General features: G+C 38.1%; 1 pseudogene; it reads right to left on the reverse strand.

Annotated features, from left to right (window-relative positions):
• Positions 1-762: 762 nt before the first annotated feature.
• Positions 763-862, reverse strand: LOC127109074 (uncharacterized; annotated as a pseudogene).
• Between the last annotated feature and the right edge of the window lie 16,871 nt (positions 863-17,733).

Genomic DNA, 17,733 nt, shown 5'->3' on the forward strand with positions numbered 1-17,733 from the left:
GCCTGTACAGGCCCATGCATGGAGGCCCTTTCCATTCATGCAAAATTGAAGTCACACATTCAGCATTGCTTACAGCTCTCTCCATCTATAAATACCTTGCCATAGCTCTTCAATTCTTCAACCTAATGGCGCTTAAATCCCTGCTAAATTGAATCCCCACCCATACCAAAGGAACAAACTTCATTTTTCTCCAAAATTTTCAGATCTGAAATTCAATTGCATTGGTTGAATTTTAAGATCTAAAGTTCCTAATCCTCTTCACTTTGATCCATTGAAGCTTCTGTTTGCAAAAAGAACCAAAGAGAGTGACTCAATTCTTCACAATCCAAAGGTTTTGCTCCAATGATTTCAAAAACATTTTTCCTTCGATACCCGAGATGGCAGAACCAGCTCGTGCTCTTAGAGATTACGCCGCCCCATCGCAAGATGAACCGCATTCAAGTATTGCTCCACCCGCAATCGAAGCAAACAACTTCGAACTTAAACCTTCGCTGTTGCAGGCTGTGCAACAGAACCAATTCTCTGGAAATCCTACCGAGGATCCAAACCTTCATTTATCCGTATTTGTCCAATACGCTGATACTGTTAAAGCTAATGGTGTCACTTCAGAGGCAATTCGACTTCATCTTTTTCCTTTCTCATTAAGAGATAGCGCTAGAAGATGGCTTCAGTCTCTCCCTTCCAACTCTGTCACCACATGGAACGAGTTGAAGAAAGTTTTTCTTGCCCGATACTTTTCGCCAAGCAAAACAGCTATGTTAAGAGCCCAGATAAACGGATTTAAACAGAAAGACAACGAGTCTCTTTTCGAAGCATGGGAAAGATACAAAGACATGATGAGACTTTGCCCACACCATGGTTTGGAAGACTGGTTAGTAATTCACACATTTTATAATGGTCTCTTGTACAACACAAGGTTAACAATAGACGCCGCTGCAGGTGGTGCACTAATGAACAAACCTTATGCTGATGCTTACCAGCTTATCGAGAGTATGGCCCAAAACCACTATCAGTGGGGAACCGAACGAACAATGGTGGAAAAACCTCAAACGAAAACTGGCATGTACAAGATAAGTAACCTTGATCACGTCAATGCAAAAGTGGATGCTTTGGTCCAGAAAATTGAAAGTTTAAATGTATCACCTCCAGCTGCCGTGGTTGCTATAACTCAGAATTGCGAGGTCTGTGGAATCCAAGGTCACACTCCTACGGATTGTCAACTCTTGACAGGAATCCAAGCAGAGCAAGTGAACTATGCTCAAGGAAGCCCCTACTCGCACACCTATAACTCAAATTGGAAGAACCATCCAAACTTTTCATACAAGAGTAATAATGCTTTGTACGCACCTGGACAATCTCCAAATCAAGCCCCAGCTATACCTCCAGGATATCAGAAACCGAACCCATCCATGCCTAACAATAACGCCCCTAGGAAATCCAACTTGGAAATCATGATGGAAAACTTTATAGCTTCCCAACAACAAACCAATAAAGATTTCTTAAACCAGAATGTACACACTGGCGAACAACTTAAACAACTAGCAAGCAAAGTAGATGCCCTAGCTACCCATAACAAAATGCTGGAAACACAAATATCACAAGTAGCCCAACAACAAGCGCCTACTGCTGCCCCAACTGGTACATTCCCTGGACAGCCTCAACCTAACCCGAGAAGCCACGCTCATGCAATCATATTAAGAAGTGGAACGGAAGTGGAAGGACCGTCTGATCCAAGGATGGAAAACCAAAACCCTAAAAAATCAACTGAGGGAAGTGAACCTAAGGAAAAGGAAGAGAGTAATAAGGAAACCATAGAAAAGAAGGAACCTTATGTACCTCCACCACCTTACAAACCACCTATCCCTTACCCTCAAAGGCTTGTTAAAACCAAAGATGCAGGCCAATTTAGAAAATTTGTTGATCTCCTTAAACAATTAAACGTTACAATTCCGTTCACCGAAGCTATTACGCAGATGCCCTCATATGCTAAATTCTTAAAATAAATTCTTTCTAATAAGAGGAAACTTGAAGATAGCGAAACCGTTACACTCCCTGCCGAATGTAGCGCTATAATCCAAAACATGCCTCCTAAACTCAAGGATCCGGGTAGTTTCTCTATACCCTGTCACATAGGAAAATTTGTCATCGACAAAGCCTTATGCGATTTAGGAGCCGTAATTAGCGTTATGCCTTTATCCATATGTAAGAAACTGGAAATGGGAGAATTAAGACCAACCAAAATGTTTGTGCAACTAGCAGATCGTTCCATAAAATATCCTGTAGGAATTCTTGAAAACGTTCCCATACGCATAGGTCAATTCTACATTCCAACTAATTTTACAATTATGGACATTAGAGAAGATGATATTACACCCATTATACTGGGAAGACCGTTCTTAGCAACTGCCGGTGCAATCATAGACGTAAAACGAGGACGACTCACCTTCGAAGTAGGTGAAGAGAAAATTGAGTTCATTCTTTCCCAATTCTTGAAAGCACCTGCAATAGAAGATACATGTTACTTCATGGATATCATCGATGAATGCATAAAAGAAGCAGAGTTAGGAAAAGACAAATCATCCGACTACCTTGTAGAAGACAAATCTAACCAATGTTTAGCAATAACACCGGACCCTACGCAATGTCTTAACAAACCAACCCTTGACCTGAAAACACTTCCCAAAAATCTGAGATATGAATTCCTAGACTTAGAACTTGAACGACCTGTGATAGTTAATGCAGACCTAGGAAGACTCGAAACAGAAAAACTCCTACATATCTTAAGAAAGTATCCAACCGCACTAGGTTACCACATCACCGATCTTAAAGGAATAAGTCCTTCTATTTGTATGCACCGCATCATGCTGGAAGAAGACTGTAAAACCTCTAGGGAACACCAGAGGAGACTAAATCCGATCCTGAGTGAGGTAGTAAAGAAGGAAATAACCAAGTTATTAGAAGCAGGTATTATATATCCTATATCTGATAGCAAATGGGTTAGTCCTGTACACGTAGTACCAAAGAAAGGAGGCATAACCGTTATTGAAAACGAAAAAGGGGAAACTATAACAAAACGAATCGAATCGGGATGGAGAATATGCATTGACTATAGGAAACTAAACAAAGCAACCCAAAAAGATCATTTCCCTTTACCATTCATTGACCAGATGTTAGAACGATTAGCAAAACATTCACATTTCTGTTATCTAGACGGTTATTCAGGCTTTTTTCAAATACCAATTCACCCTGATGACCAAGAAAAGACAACGTTCACGTGCCCTTTTGGTACCTTCGCTTATAGACGAATGCCGTTTGGCCTGTGTAATGCTCCTGCAACTTTTCAAAGATGCATGATGGCAATTTTCGCCGACTTTCTCGAAAACATCATGGAAGTATTTATGGATGACTTTTCCGTATACGGACAAAGTTTTGAAGAATGCCTTGAAAACCTACAAAGAGTTCTTGAGCGATGTGTAAAAGTAAACTTAGTACTTAACTGGGAGAAGTGCCACTTTATGGTACAAAAAGGAATTGTTTTAGGACACATAATATCGAACAGAGGAATTGAAGTAGACAAAGCCAAAATAGAGGTAATCGAAAATCTTCAACCCCCAAGAACCGTGAGAGAAGTACGAAGCTTTTTAGGATGCGCCGGTTTTTACCGACGATTCATCAAAGACTTCTCTAAGATAACTAAACCTTTAACCGGACTATTGATGAAAGATGCTGAATTCATATTCGACGATAACTGTTTAAAAGCATTTCAAACGCTTAAGCAAGCATTGATCTCCGCACCCATAATGCAGACACCCGACTGGAATGAACCATTCGAAATAATGTGTGATGCCAGCGATTATGCTGTAGGTGCTGTTTTAGGACAACGAAAGGATAAAAAGCTTCACGTTATATATTACGCAAGTAGGACCCTAGATGAAGCGCATATGAATTACGCCACTACCGAGAAAGAACTCCTAGCAGTGGTATTTGCGCTAGATAAATTTCGTTCCTACTTGGTCGGAGCCAAAATAATAGTTTACACTGATCACGCCGCTATCAAGTACCTCTTAACAAAAAAGGATGCTAAACCTAGACTCCTAAGATGGATCTTGTTGCTACAAGAGTTCGATTTAGAAATCAAAGACAAGAAAGGAACTGAAAACGTAGTAGCAGACCACCTCTCTAGACTTGAGAACCTTGAACCGGAAAGAACATCAATTAATGATGATTTCTCGTACGATAAACTTATAGCTACTTTGGAAGAGAATAACTCTGACAAGCCAGTAGAAACCACCTTAGCTATATCTGTCACACCATGGTACGCTGATCTCGTCAATTATTTAGCTGCCGGAATAGTTCCACCTACTTTATCTTACCAGCAGAAGAAACGATTCTTCTACGACATAAAACACTATTACTGGGATGATCCCTTACTTTTCAAAAGAGGCCCCGATGGTATCTTCCGTCGATGTATACCCGAAGAAGAGGTAGAAAATATAATCCAACACTGCCACTCCGCTCCTTATGGTGGACACACAAGTACATCCAAGACCTGCTCTAAAATCCTACAAGCCGGCTTTTATTGGCCAACTATATGGAAGGACGTACATGCGGCTATTAAGGAATGTGACAGATGCCAACGCACAGGAAACATATCTAGACGTGACGAGATGCCACAAAAGGGTATTTTGGAAGTAGAGATTTTCGACGTGTGGGGAATAGACTTCATGGGACCTTTTCCATCCTCTTTCGGTAACAAATACATACTCGTGGCAGTAGACTACGTTTCAAAATGGATCGAAGCTATAGCTTCGCCGACAAATGACACCCGAGTAGTAACTAGACTCTTTAAGAATATAATATTTCCGAGATTTGGCATCCCAAGAATAGTAGTCAGTGACGGTGGATCGCACTTTATATCCAAGGTACTCGAAAAACTATTGTTTGAATACGGCGTGAGACATAGGATAGCGACACCTTACCACCCTCAGACCAGTGGACAAGTGGAAGTGTCCAATAGAGAGATTAAACAAATATTAGAGAAAACAGTCGCCACTTCAAGGAAAGATTGGTCATTAAAATTACCCGAAGCTTTGTGGGCATACCGAACTGCTTATAAAACCTCCATAGGGACGACCCCATTTAAAATCATTTATGGAAAATCCTGTCATCTCCCGGTAGAGTTAGAGCATAAAGCCTATTGGGCTATTAGAAATCTGAATTTAAACTATAAGGCCGCCGGCGAAAAGAGAATCCTTGACATAAACGAATTAGAGGAACTCAGAAGAGACGCCTATGAAAATGCCAGAATCTACAAAGAAAGAACAAAACAATGGCATGACAAGCGTATATCAAGGAAAATCTTCAAGCAAGGCGACGCAGTCCTTTTATTTAACTCTAGACTAAAGTTATTCCCGGGAAAACTACGATCCAGATGGTCAGGTCCTTTTCATATCACTAACATCTTTCCCAGTGGAGCGATAGAAATTAAAGGCAAATCCACAGAACCGTTCACCGTAAACGGGCAACGTCTAAAACACTATCACTATGCGGAAACCAACGAAGATTCGCAAATCCTACACTTAGACGAAATGCCCCCAGGACCAATAGATTATACTTAACAGTTTCTTTGTCGAGCTTGCGACATTTAAACAAAGCGCTTAGTGGGAGACAACCCACAATTATTTTATTATTTTCTTATTCTATTATTATCATTTTCCTATTTCTTCCTTAATTATTCTTTTAATTTCTATTTAGTATTCATTCCTGATTTATTTTAATTCAAAAAAAAATAATAATAATAATAATAATAATAACCTTTTTTTCTTCTTTCGGCATTTGGCCAAATCCTAACTAAAACTCATGTTTTCTTTTCTCTAGCCAACATTAACCAGATGGGACATATTGATCGTTTGGGTATCAAATTCAGAGGAATGGCTCAGAAACAAAAGTTTGACGAACTAGCCACTAGAGAGATGCTACCTAGTTTATATGCTGATGATTGGGCTATGACTGCCCTTGGACTAAGAGAAAGTGTCCTGTATTTGCTGAATCAGATAGGATGGGAGACATCCCCTATCCTAAGACATTTCGCCACCTACCGGAGACTCACACTAGAATTCCTTAGCTCATTAATCTATCTACCCAGCCATGGAAAAGGAATTAGCAGAGGTTTTATCCAGTTCAGAATGTTCAACATGGAGTACCAATTTAATATTAGAGACTTTACAAACCTATTGGGTTTTCTTACCTCCTTTGACACATTCACAGTAAGCCAGGAAGAACTTTTTGAGTATAGAGAGCTTGAACACTTTTGGGGTAGTTTGACTGGAAATGATGAACCCGAGGACCATGAGTTTCTCCCTGGAAACATTCATAACCCGGCCTTCCGCTACTTCCATGGGATCCTCACCCACACCTTATTTGGAGAGAAGCCAAACAACACTTCAGTTTCACGTGATGAACTCTTCATCCTATTCTGTGCTTCTCAGAGCCGTCCAGTAAACGGTGCCACCTTTATGCTAGCAAATTTAGACCACCTTATCCAAGATGAGCGAGCACCCATTAGAATAGGCGGTTTGATAACCATGATTGGCAACACTATCGGGTTACGTCAGTCGATTCTCGACCTAAGCCCTTTTTGTGGCATTACTACTATGAGTATACCCTTCCTCTTCAACACCTTGTTTATAGTAAACCTAGGATCTGATGAGTTTGAGCTTATTATTAATAACCAGGTTCTTTGCCTATTTACCTTACCCGATCCTAGGACTAGTATTCATGACCGCAACAACTGGCTCTACAATCTGAACGAAACCCCCACTCCTGCTAGATCCACTGAATCCATCCAGGACTATGAGATTTGTGATGACTATGAGACTTATAATGACCAGATCCCTTATGCTGAATCTGACCCTCAGACACCATCTGGCTATTATGATATTGACCCTCCTCCTCAGCCGGTTCAGACCGAAGAATCAGCAATATCCGACCTCCGGCATCATATGCCCGGAACTGATTATAACACCGCCATTGAAGCTTTGATGTCAGAACAAGACGCCCTCAGAGAAGAATTTACTGACATGAGACACGAAGTTCTAGGATACATAAGCAGTATGACAGATCAGTTTCACGAGTTGCTACACCGTGTTAACTCTTTTGCTCCTCCGGCCAGAGATCGTGCAGATGGATAGAACTTAGTTATTTTTCTTAGCTATCTAGTTTTAAGTTAGATTATTCATTAATGTTATTTGAATTCATGTTCGCATTTGTTTCCTTTTCACATTTTTTTTTCTTTCCAATATTACATTATGATCATTTTATTGAAGCTATTTATTTAATTTTATTATGCAATAGCTATTATATTCTCTATTGTTGCTACCTATAACTTATTGAATTATTCATGCACTATTATGCAAAGTAGAATAGCATGCAAGATAAATTAATTAGCAAGATAAAATAATCTAAAAACAAAACAAAATAATAAAAATAAATCCATTACCAAAGTAATTCTGTAGAACGCTACTGAAGCCTTGCCAAAAAGAATGTGTGACGAGCGTAACACAATTTATGATGAACGGCACGCCAAGAGCCTGTTACGAGCGTCACACCCCTGTGACGAGCGTAACACCTTTCTGACTAGGTGAACGTTACATAGCCGTTGGAGACGAACGTTACACCCTTCATTTTTTATCTTCCCCATTTATTCACATTTACCCACATTTATTTACTTTTCAACCACTTTTCTCTCAAACTTCCAAATTCTTTTCCTATAAATACCCATCAAAACCTCCCTTCATTCACCACAAACAATTCTCTCCTATCAAATACATTTCTTTTCTCTCCAAATTACTCCTTCAAATTCATTCATCACTATGGCGGGAAATCTGAATTTCGGAAATATCATCTTCCGATCCGAAGACGAAAATTATCAAAGGGAGCAATTCGAGCGTTTCCAACAGCGAGGCGTCGTCTCCACCAGGTACCCTGATTTTACTTGTTTACACCAATTAGGATTACTCCAAGGTATCGAATGGATGCTCCGTCAAGCCGACTTAACCTTTCTATGCACCCATAACCAACCAACATACCCCTCCCTAACCTTAGAATTCTTAAGTTCATACGCATACACCACTTCCGCCGGTGAAGATGAATTTTTAACCGGCACTGCAACCTTCCGAATGTTCAACACCGAGTACTCCTTAACCCAAAACCAATTGAGTACCATGCTACACTTTCCCACAGAAGGTCAAGTCTACCCCAGAATCCCTCCCGAAATAAACTGGAGCATAGTTTCCATTTCCACCCTTTTTAAGAAAATATCCGGTCTAGATGCCTACAACTGGGAAGAACTCCTTCTTTCCCACATACATAACCCAACCATCCGATATTTTCTCCGGATCCTACAAAACACAGTTTTTGGAAGACCAAACAACAGTAAGGTCAACGCAAAAGAACTATTCTTCCTCGAATGCGTCTTCGAACCGACTGCTAAGGTAAACGCTGCCTCTTTTCTACTTCATCATATCCGCACCTTATGTGCTAGAGGCCGCCAACCCTTTGTAATTGGTGGATTAATCACCACCATTGCACTTGGCTTAAACTTAGGGGACCGACTCCAAACCTTAGAATCCCTACCTCCCCTATTTATGGACATCAACTACTGGCGATCCAGCCGCATGATTAAGAATAGAGTAGGAGGAGGATATTATCTTATGGTGAACAACCAGGCCATCCCAAGCATTGTCCTACCCAACATGGCCCAGACCGATGTCACAAACCGCAACCGCCTCCTCTATGATCTAAATGCTCCCGAAGCCACCGAGCCTTCACAAGCAAACCCGCCCACAGACGAGTTTGAGGAAATGGAGCAAGGTGATCAGCCTCCCGCACAACAATCCGTCCCGCTCAACCCTTCCGATAATGCAACTGGCCCATCCTCCCAACGTCGTCGACGAAGAAGGCCTGCAACCAACGACGACATCATGGATGCTATTGATGGTATGCAGGCACAGAATGTCGAGATGATGCAGATGATGCGTCAAATGCAACAACAACAGGATGCTAGGAATGCCACTACCGACCAGCGATTTACTGAGTTGTTCAGCAGGTTCGACAACTTAGACTTACGTCAGAGATCACCTGGCCCAAGAACCAGAGGCGGAAGGCAGCCTTAGTTGTAGTTTCTTTTTCCTTTCCATATTGTATTTCATTTTCTTAAAACATTGGGGACAATGTTTAGTTTAAGTATGGGGGGGAAACCATGTTCTTTCTATTTCCATTTTTCAAGTATGTACCTTTCCCTTCATTGTTATTTTAATTATTATTTAAAAAAAAAAATCTATTATTTTAAGTTAAGTCCCGAGTGTGAACAAATTTCTATTATCTATTCCCTCAAATTTCCATGAGCCACAACAAAAATTCAACACCCAATAAGTATAAAGGTTGCTCATCTTATCGATCTTGAGACGAATTAAGACAAAGACCACTACCGCCAAACACTCTAAACGAACCTCAACATGTTAGATCAGATAAGTACCTATTATACCAATCCCTTGAACTTTTAGTTTTATAGTAACCCCGAGTAGTTTATACAAGAAGTCAGCATCATTCTAATAGCAAACTACGTGGAGAGCCGATGAATATAAGTGAATGATTCCCAAAGTAACATAAAAAAAATATAAATATATCAGGAAATGCACTAAGTAAGTTAGGTGATCCTTACCAGATCATTTAATCTAAAGGTTGCAGATCATACAAAAGCATAAGATGAAAGATCCATTATGAGTTGGTTCAGCAGGTATCTGGTACTGAACTTGGTAGGGCGGACTACGGTCCGATCCCCCGCAATTTGCAATGGACTGAATAACGAAGTTATCCGACTTATGTACCAGAACTTCTAGCTAAAAGGGGATCAGAATCACTAACCGGTTAATCCACTATGTGCGCGAAAAGATAAAGGGCTTAATGTGATTTCGCTTGAATGAAAACGGGTGAAATAAGAGTGAAGGAACCAGGATAGCTATCATAGTGTACTTGAACCGATTTGCATAAGGTGGGGTTATCTAGGTTGTGGCGGTGGTCGTTGATGTCAAGATCTAACTCAAGTTACTTCTAAACAAAGTTTACATGCAGCCTAATACGAATTGACGTGTGTTTTGAAATTTCATCTGGCTAAACAAAAAAAAAAAAACTTAACAAGTTCTATATTGTAGTTTGCTTGAGGACAAGCAAAGATCTAAGTATGGGGGAGTTTGATAACATGAAATTATATCATATTTTAGGACTTAATTCAATTAAATTTTATCATTATTTATTTCAGTTCACTTCATTTTATTAGATATTACGCGGTATTTTCTTCCTATTTGTCTCAGGTGGCTTATTTTGAAGCACAAGTAAAAATGGAAGAAAAGGAGGTGCAAAAAGGAGAGAAAATGAACCAAATATCAAAGCCCAGCCCAAAGTACAAAAACACAGGTGCTGTGCCTGTGACGGACGTCACAGAGGCTGTGACGAGCGTCACGCCTTGCACACTCCTGTGACGAACGTCACACATGGTGTGACGAGCGTCACACCAGTCCCCTACATTTTTGGCGCAAGGAACGCTTCAGAGACGTTGAGGGAGAGTTGAAGCCGATATCCACGCCTAAGTACTTTGCACGTTGAAGACCTTTGGAAGCGGAAGCAGTTACTCAAGACACCAATATAAATAGCCACTTTCCAAACCCAAAAGGGTTCCACGCTTTTTCCATATTTTTCCTTTTGCCGTTTTCGCTTTTGCCTTTTTCTCTTCCAGCAACTTAAGCATTATTTTTACAGCATTGCTTTTACGAGTTTTACACTATTTCCCTTGCAATTTCTATTTCCTTTTTAGCATTTAGTTAATTCTTTTCGCACAATAGTTTCTACACCGGAAACTATTGTGTACCTTTTTATCGGATCTAACCTTACGTTAGAATCCAGTTTTTATTTCCTTCGTTTTAATTTGTTGTTTAATTGAAGAATCCAAGAACAAATCCTACCGGCTTGTGGTGGAGTGTTCAAGACTATTGTTTAACTCATTCAGGTTCTTTAATTATTATTTAATGCTTTATTTTATTATTTATTTATATTATTTGCCTGGGATGAGTCTGTTTATGCATGATAAGTATTTAAGTTTGTTTAGCATGTCTGGCTAATTCGCTTAGATATCGGTATGTAAAGTAAGCGGAATAAGGAATCAAAACTAAGTCGGTTTAATTAAATTTAAAATCAAAATCACTCTTTTTACGGTCTCGATTTACAGGGTTAATAACAAAGGTTTTTACGAAAGTAAAAGACATAAAGAAGTTAAAATCAATAGAGCGAGAGTTTGAGGTTTTAACTGGACAGTGTAAGTTAGACATTAATTCTAGATCAGGGCGAGAGCAAGTTTTAGAGTTAATTAAATTCTGATCTTTTCCAAAAAGTATTTTTAAAGATAGAATGTGAGAACGAGAGTTAAGCATTCGAATTTAATTATATAACCTAAGTCAACAGAGCGAGAGTTTGAGATAAGGGTGTTTAAACGGTCAGTGTTTTCTTAAAAAGAGTTTCTACGGACTTTATTGCTTTCAAAAAATGGTTTTTGACTTAATTATAAGTGACAGCTACATTAACATAAAATCACGGTTTATTCAACAGAGCGAGAGTTTGAGATAAAACTTTTAATCAATAAAGTCAACTGAAAAGATTTATTTTAAAACCAGGAAACCGACAAAGAATTGATTCCCTAATTACGACGAACTACATACCGATATCCGCTTATTAATATTTAATCTAGATCCTAGTTTAGTTTTTAGCTTTTCCCCCAAACAATCAAACATTATCCACCTTAGCTTTACGAAGTAACCTTAGATAACGGTATATCGATTCATAAGTCCCTGTGGGATCGATATCTTTTAAAACTACGCGATAGAACTGTGCACTTGCAGTTTGTACCCCATTCTCGACTCACAAAGTCGAGCGATCAGTTTGTTTCCCAAGGAAACCCTAATTCATCTGATCATCAACAATGCCTTGCTCATGAAGCAACCTCAGCCCATGATCAAATACAATCAAGGGAAGTTCTTTAATTCATCATCTCAGGCATATTTGAACTTATTTGAGTGCCCTCAATCATCAATTCATCAAGATATGAGTTGTGGACTTGAGAAGTTGATCAGTCAATTAATCTGACTATTTTGAAATACACTGAGACCTAACTTTTTATGTGTTGGGCAAATGGAGATGATACCAAGATAAATAATGTTCTTAAGAACAATTTGAACAACTTTCATGTTCATCAAAATTTGATTTGAAGCTTGGAAGGTCATCATCCATTCCAAGACATTATAGGTCATTTTGACTGAAACCCTAATTTTGGGTCAACTTCCCAAGAACATAACTCATTCATTTTTCATGATTTTAGGATTATACTTAATGCATTGGAAAGATTATTGTGTCTACTTCAAATGTTATGTTTAGCAGAATTTCAAAATCTCAAAAGAAATACATATGATAATGCAAAACATTATAGGTCACTTTGGGCCAAATGCATTGAAATGTGAAAAAGTCCAACTTCAACTGCCCATAACTTCTTCATTAAAAATCCAAATTATTCAAAATTTAAGTCCAAATTGATTATGGTGAAAATATATACAACTTTCATGTTGAAGATTTTATCATTTGGAGCTTTCATCATTGAGACAGAGGGGCTTGAACATTGGCCAAATTTGGAAACTTCACATATGCATGTTTTGCACCCTACACTTCAAGCTCAAATTTCTTTAATTTAAGGCCCAATTGGATTTTTGATCAACATAACATTTGTTCCTTATGCAACAAGCTTTCTAACCATTACTCATAAGGTAGCATTTGAAGTTTGGAAGCATCATTTTCGAAGGCATGAAGAATTAGGTGCATTTTTGGAAACTTGATTCAATTGCCATGCATGAGTTGATTACACCTAAATGACACGTCCATTTCATTCAAATATGATCCCAACTTACCAAGCCATGTGGAATTGGGCCCTCCATGCGCCTGTACAGGCCCATGCATGGAGGCCCTTTCCATTCATGCAAAATTGAAGTCACACATTCAGCATTGCTTACAGCTCTCTCCATCTATAAATACCTTGCCATAGCTCTTCAATTCTTCAACCTAATGGCGCTTAAATCCCTGCTAAATTGAATCCCCACCCATACCAAAGGAACAAACTTCATTTTTCTCCAAAATTTTCAGATCTGAAATTCAATTGCATTGGTTGAATTTTAAGATCTAAAGTTCCTAATCCTCTTCACTTTGATCCATTGAAGCTTCTGTTTGCAAAAAGAACCAAAGAGAGTGACTCAATTCTTCACAATCCAAAGGTTTTGCTCCACTGAAATTTGCTTCGAATCTCATCATACATTGCTCCATTTACCATGATCTTGTGTTGTCTGAAGTCCTCTCTATAGAGGCATCATTATTGTGTATTTAATTGTTGGAATCAAGCAAGTTCAGTTGAACACCACCAAAGTTCCATCTCTGATTTCTCTCTTAATAGGAATCTAGAGTGGAATTGAGTGGCATATGAGTGATGTACATCACTCCACCTTTCGAATGCTGCCTGGATCGTGCATTTTAGTTAACATTTTTTGACCTGCAATTTTTGATCTCCACCGGAGCTTGCCGGAGAAGACGGTGGCGCTGGCCACCGTCTGGTCTCCAGATTAGATCTGGATCGTCCCTTTCCATTGCCAGATCTAATCTCAGCAGTCCATTGTTATGACTTTTGATTAAACCGCGTGTGGATGCATTGACTTGGATGTATTGTGGAAACACGCTGAGGGCCATGTGATGTGCCAGCTCAATTAATGAGCCACCATCCAACGCCTCTCCTTTTTTCTAATTTTCATTTTCTGATTTCTATTTTCTTTTATTTCTTTTGATTCCATTTTATTTCTAAAATTGATATCTCTTTTATTATTGGTCCAAAAATTATGGTACCAATTGCATTATTTCTCTTTTAATTTGTTGTTTCTAAAAATGATTTTTAATATTTTTTATTTTATCATTTGCTATTTTTTAATAATTTTCTTTTTTCTGGTTATTTTAAATTCATTTTAAATAGTTTTTGATATTCAAAAAATACAAAAATATTTTCTCAACCTCTTTGAATGATGATAGATCTATGAAAAATATTCTCATCAATTTATTAATTGATTTGAAATTTATTTGAGATTTTAGTTCAATTAGGTTATTTTTATTCATTTTCAATTGATTAAAAATAGTTTCTGACTTTTAAAAATGCTGAATTTTTTTGTCAAACTTTGTTTGACCTTGTTGAACTTGGGATGATTCACTTGGACTTTTCAAAGTTGATTTGAAGTGAGTTTGAAGTTTGACCTTCCTTTAATATTTTAATTCAAGTTTTATTTTAAATATTAAAAATGCCAAAAATATTTTGTTTATTTCTTGACTTCCAATCTTCATTTTGCTTCTGTTTTCTATTGTTTGACCTTGATCTTTCCTATCTTTGGTCAACATTTGTTGATTGGTACATTCCATTTCATTTAATGCACTTTATTTCTTCATTTCTATTTCTTCTTCTTCTTCTTCTTCTTCTTCTTCTTCTTCTTTTCTTTTTTGATCAATGAGTTAAAGGTTGATAGTTAGCATTGATTAGGGAGGTTTAATCTTCCTTGATTCAAATCTAATTCATCTTGATCAAATGATCAAGTGAATGGCTTTGCATTAAGGATAGATTGCTTTCTAAATCATGCAAAGGACTTAAACCAATACAAGATCATTTCTCATCTTCTTTTTGGCATGGCAAGTTGTTGGAGTTTGATTCACTAATCAAAATCTCTAACTTGTGTTGTTGCCTACATTATTATTGACCGGCCTCAGATAGTTGTGACTTCTACATAAGTCCAATTACGATTGCTTAACATAGCGCTAAATTTTCCTTATGGCACACTAACTACTAACACTAACCATTAACTATTAACATTTAATTCTTGCACTTTACTTTTATGCAATTTACTATTCTTGTACATATTATTCACTTGCTTTTACCCCTTTGCTCACTTGAGCACATGTTTATGTTAATGCAATTTGCCTTTTGCTCACTTGAGCACATAATTGTGTATATATTATTGTGCTTGTGTTTTGTTTTGATTGTTATGGACCAAATGCAAAGAAATGGACAAATGGACTTAGTTTCTAGGACTTTCCCTATGCAAATTGGAGTAAAAGGACTTCAAATGTTGAAGATGGATTAGAAGTACCAAACCTCTAAACTCACTCTTGTCCATTCTTGATTTACTTCATGGAACTTTTGATGTGTGTGTTCTTATGCTAGGGAATCCTATGAGAGCTCAAACTGAAGAACCATTGCCATGTTCATCCAAAGTGAAAGATACAAGATCCATTGAGGAACTTTCCAAGAGCTTAATTGATTGTTGATTGCTTGAGCTTACTATTATTTTGCTTGCATATTCCAAAGGATGGGAGCTACTTGGATCATCAATATGATCTCAAGAGAGGAACTCCATTTGTGGTCTTGTTTCTTATCCCTTATCTCTTGTATGATTAGGACTTTAGCCATTCTTCTTCTTCCCTCCACTCTAACCCAAGCCAAAACTTTTGTGCAAACATTTAACATTTCTTTTCAAGCACTAGAAACCTAAGCCTTATGCTTTTGATTTTCAAACTTTCTTTTCATAACACTTATTTTGAATTGAACTTCTAAGTCAACTTTGACCATATTTTGTATATACTTTTCATTGGTAAATACCACTCATTCAAATACCTTTTTTTGTGGTTTCAATGGCCACTCTCTTAATCAAACTTTTTTCATAACCTTTAGCTATTAGGTTTGAGTTATCCTTGAGGTAGATGTAATACTCACCTATATCCTTAGTGATGGAAAATGAGTCTTCCATGCTTATTATAGGGTTAACCCCTCACTAGCATGTTGAAGCTATCCTCACATGGTGGATTTGTGGTTTTTTAGGTTGAGTTTTCTCCCTTGGATAACAAAAGACCTTAAGGCTTTTGGACCAATCAATTCACCAACTTGTTTTGAGATTTTTACCCCGAACTACGAGGTTTTGATCCTAATCTTTTTTAAGATGGTAAGTAGGCAATGGTTTTATCCATCCAACCACAAAATGCAAATAAACTTGTATATTCTCTTCTCATCTCTTCAATCATGTTTGCACAAACAAATTTTCACAAAATACCAACCTTACAACAAATGTGAAAAGGGCTCCCTAGGAGTACCTAGGATGTTTTGGGTGCTTAAAACCTTCCCATTGCATAACCAACCCCCTTACCCCGATCTTTGACATTTTTACTAGTTTTTGATTCGATAAAACTTTTAGGTTTTTGTTCGCTCTCTAACCATTCCTTTGGATAAATAGAAGTGCGGTGGCGACTCGACTTGTATGGTTTACCTTGGATTTAGTCAATATCTCTAATGGTAACGAATACCCCGCTACAGAAAAGTGGCGACTCTGCTGGGGATATACATTTGCCTAATGGGTTTTGCCTACTTTTCATATTTGTTGTATTGTTGTGTATATTGTTTTGTGACATATTTTTGTGTAATTTGGGATTACTGTATTGTATGTAATGATTGAATTGCTTGAATATTAATTCCTTGTATGCTTGATAATCTATGTGAGATGAGTTCTATACCCGAACTCGAGTTCACTTAGGATAGGAGAATGGCATAGTCTTGTTGACTTGTGTGGAGTTATTCCTTAGCAAGTTGACTTGCAAGTCCATTCACTTGGTGGAGGTCATGTTGGGATCAATAATGTCACACAATTAGTTGTGGTTAGACATTACTCTTTCCAATATAGACCTTATAAGCCAATGACCTTAGTTTACGAAGCCCATCTTGACCTATTCTTAGGATGTAGTGCGAAAGTCGTTCAAGTGTAAGATTTGATACGATTGTTACGCGATACTACACTCATAAGAGTCTCTCTTGAGAATATTTTTGGAATACGAGTAGTCATTTATCTGATAATATCCGAAAGATGGGATGATGACTATCGGAACCTCTTGTAGAACATGTTTGGCAGGTTTAAACCCTAGTACACTCCCTTTGGGTGGTTCTTAACCGAGACTCCATGCTCGTGACTTACAACAAACCCTTGATTTATTGTTGATCCGTTCATGTGTATCCTTAATATAAATGGAACTTGGGTGTTAATAAGGTGTAAGCCATAATCCACCAAAATGGATGATTGATATTAAGGATGACATGATCCATCCCATGACCTTTGTTTGGTGTGCTTTGCTTGTTCCTTGAGTGTGATTGTTGCATTCATGCACCCATTTGCATCCATATCATCAATAATAAGAAAATTTTCAAGGAACTTAAGAGGTCTATTTGCAAATTTTCATACATGGAAAGACAAAGAAGGAATACGAAGAAGTACAATTTTAGACAACCCGACCTAAAAGAGCTAAGGAATTTGACATCCTATGTATTAGATCCCTTGGGTTTCAAGGCTCGTTTTGGGAAGCTTCTGTCTATTCTGACTACTCAAGTGGACGAAGGATTGATGAGTGTATTGGTGCATTTTTATGATCCCTTGTACCGTTGCTTCACATTTCCGGATTTTTAGCTTTTGCCCACGCTTGAGGAGTATGCCTACCTTGTGGGTATACATATTCTAGACCAGTTGCCGTTTAGTGGCTTAGAGAGTATTCCTACTTCTCAAGAGATAGCTGATATAT

The sequence above is a fragment of the Lathyrus oleraceus genome, chromosome 7, assembly GCF_024323335.1.
Source record: "Lathyrus oleraceus cultivar Zhongwan6 chromosome 7, CAAS_Psat_ZW6_1.0, whole genome shotgun sequence".
Lineage (NCBI taxonomy): Eukaryota > Viridiplantae > Streptophyta > Magnoliopsida > Fabales > Fabaceae > Lathyrus > Lathyrus oleraceus.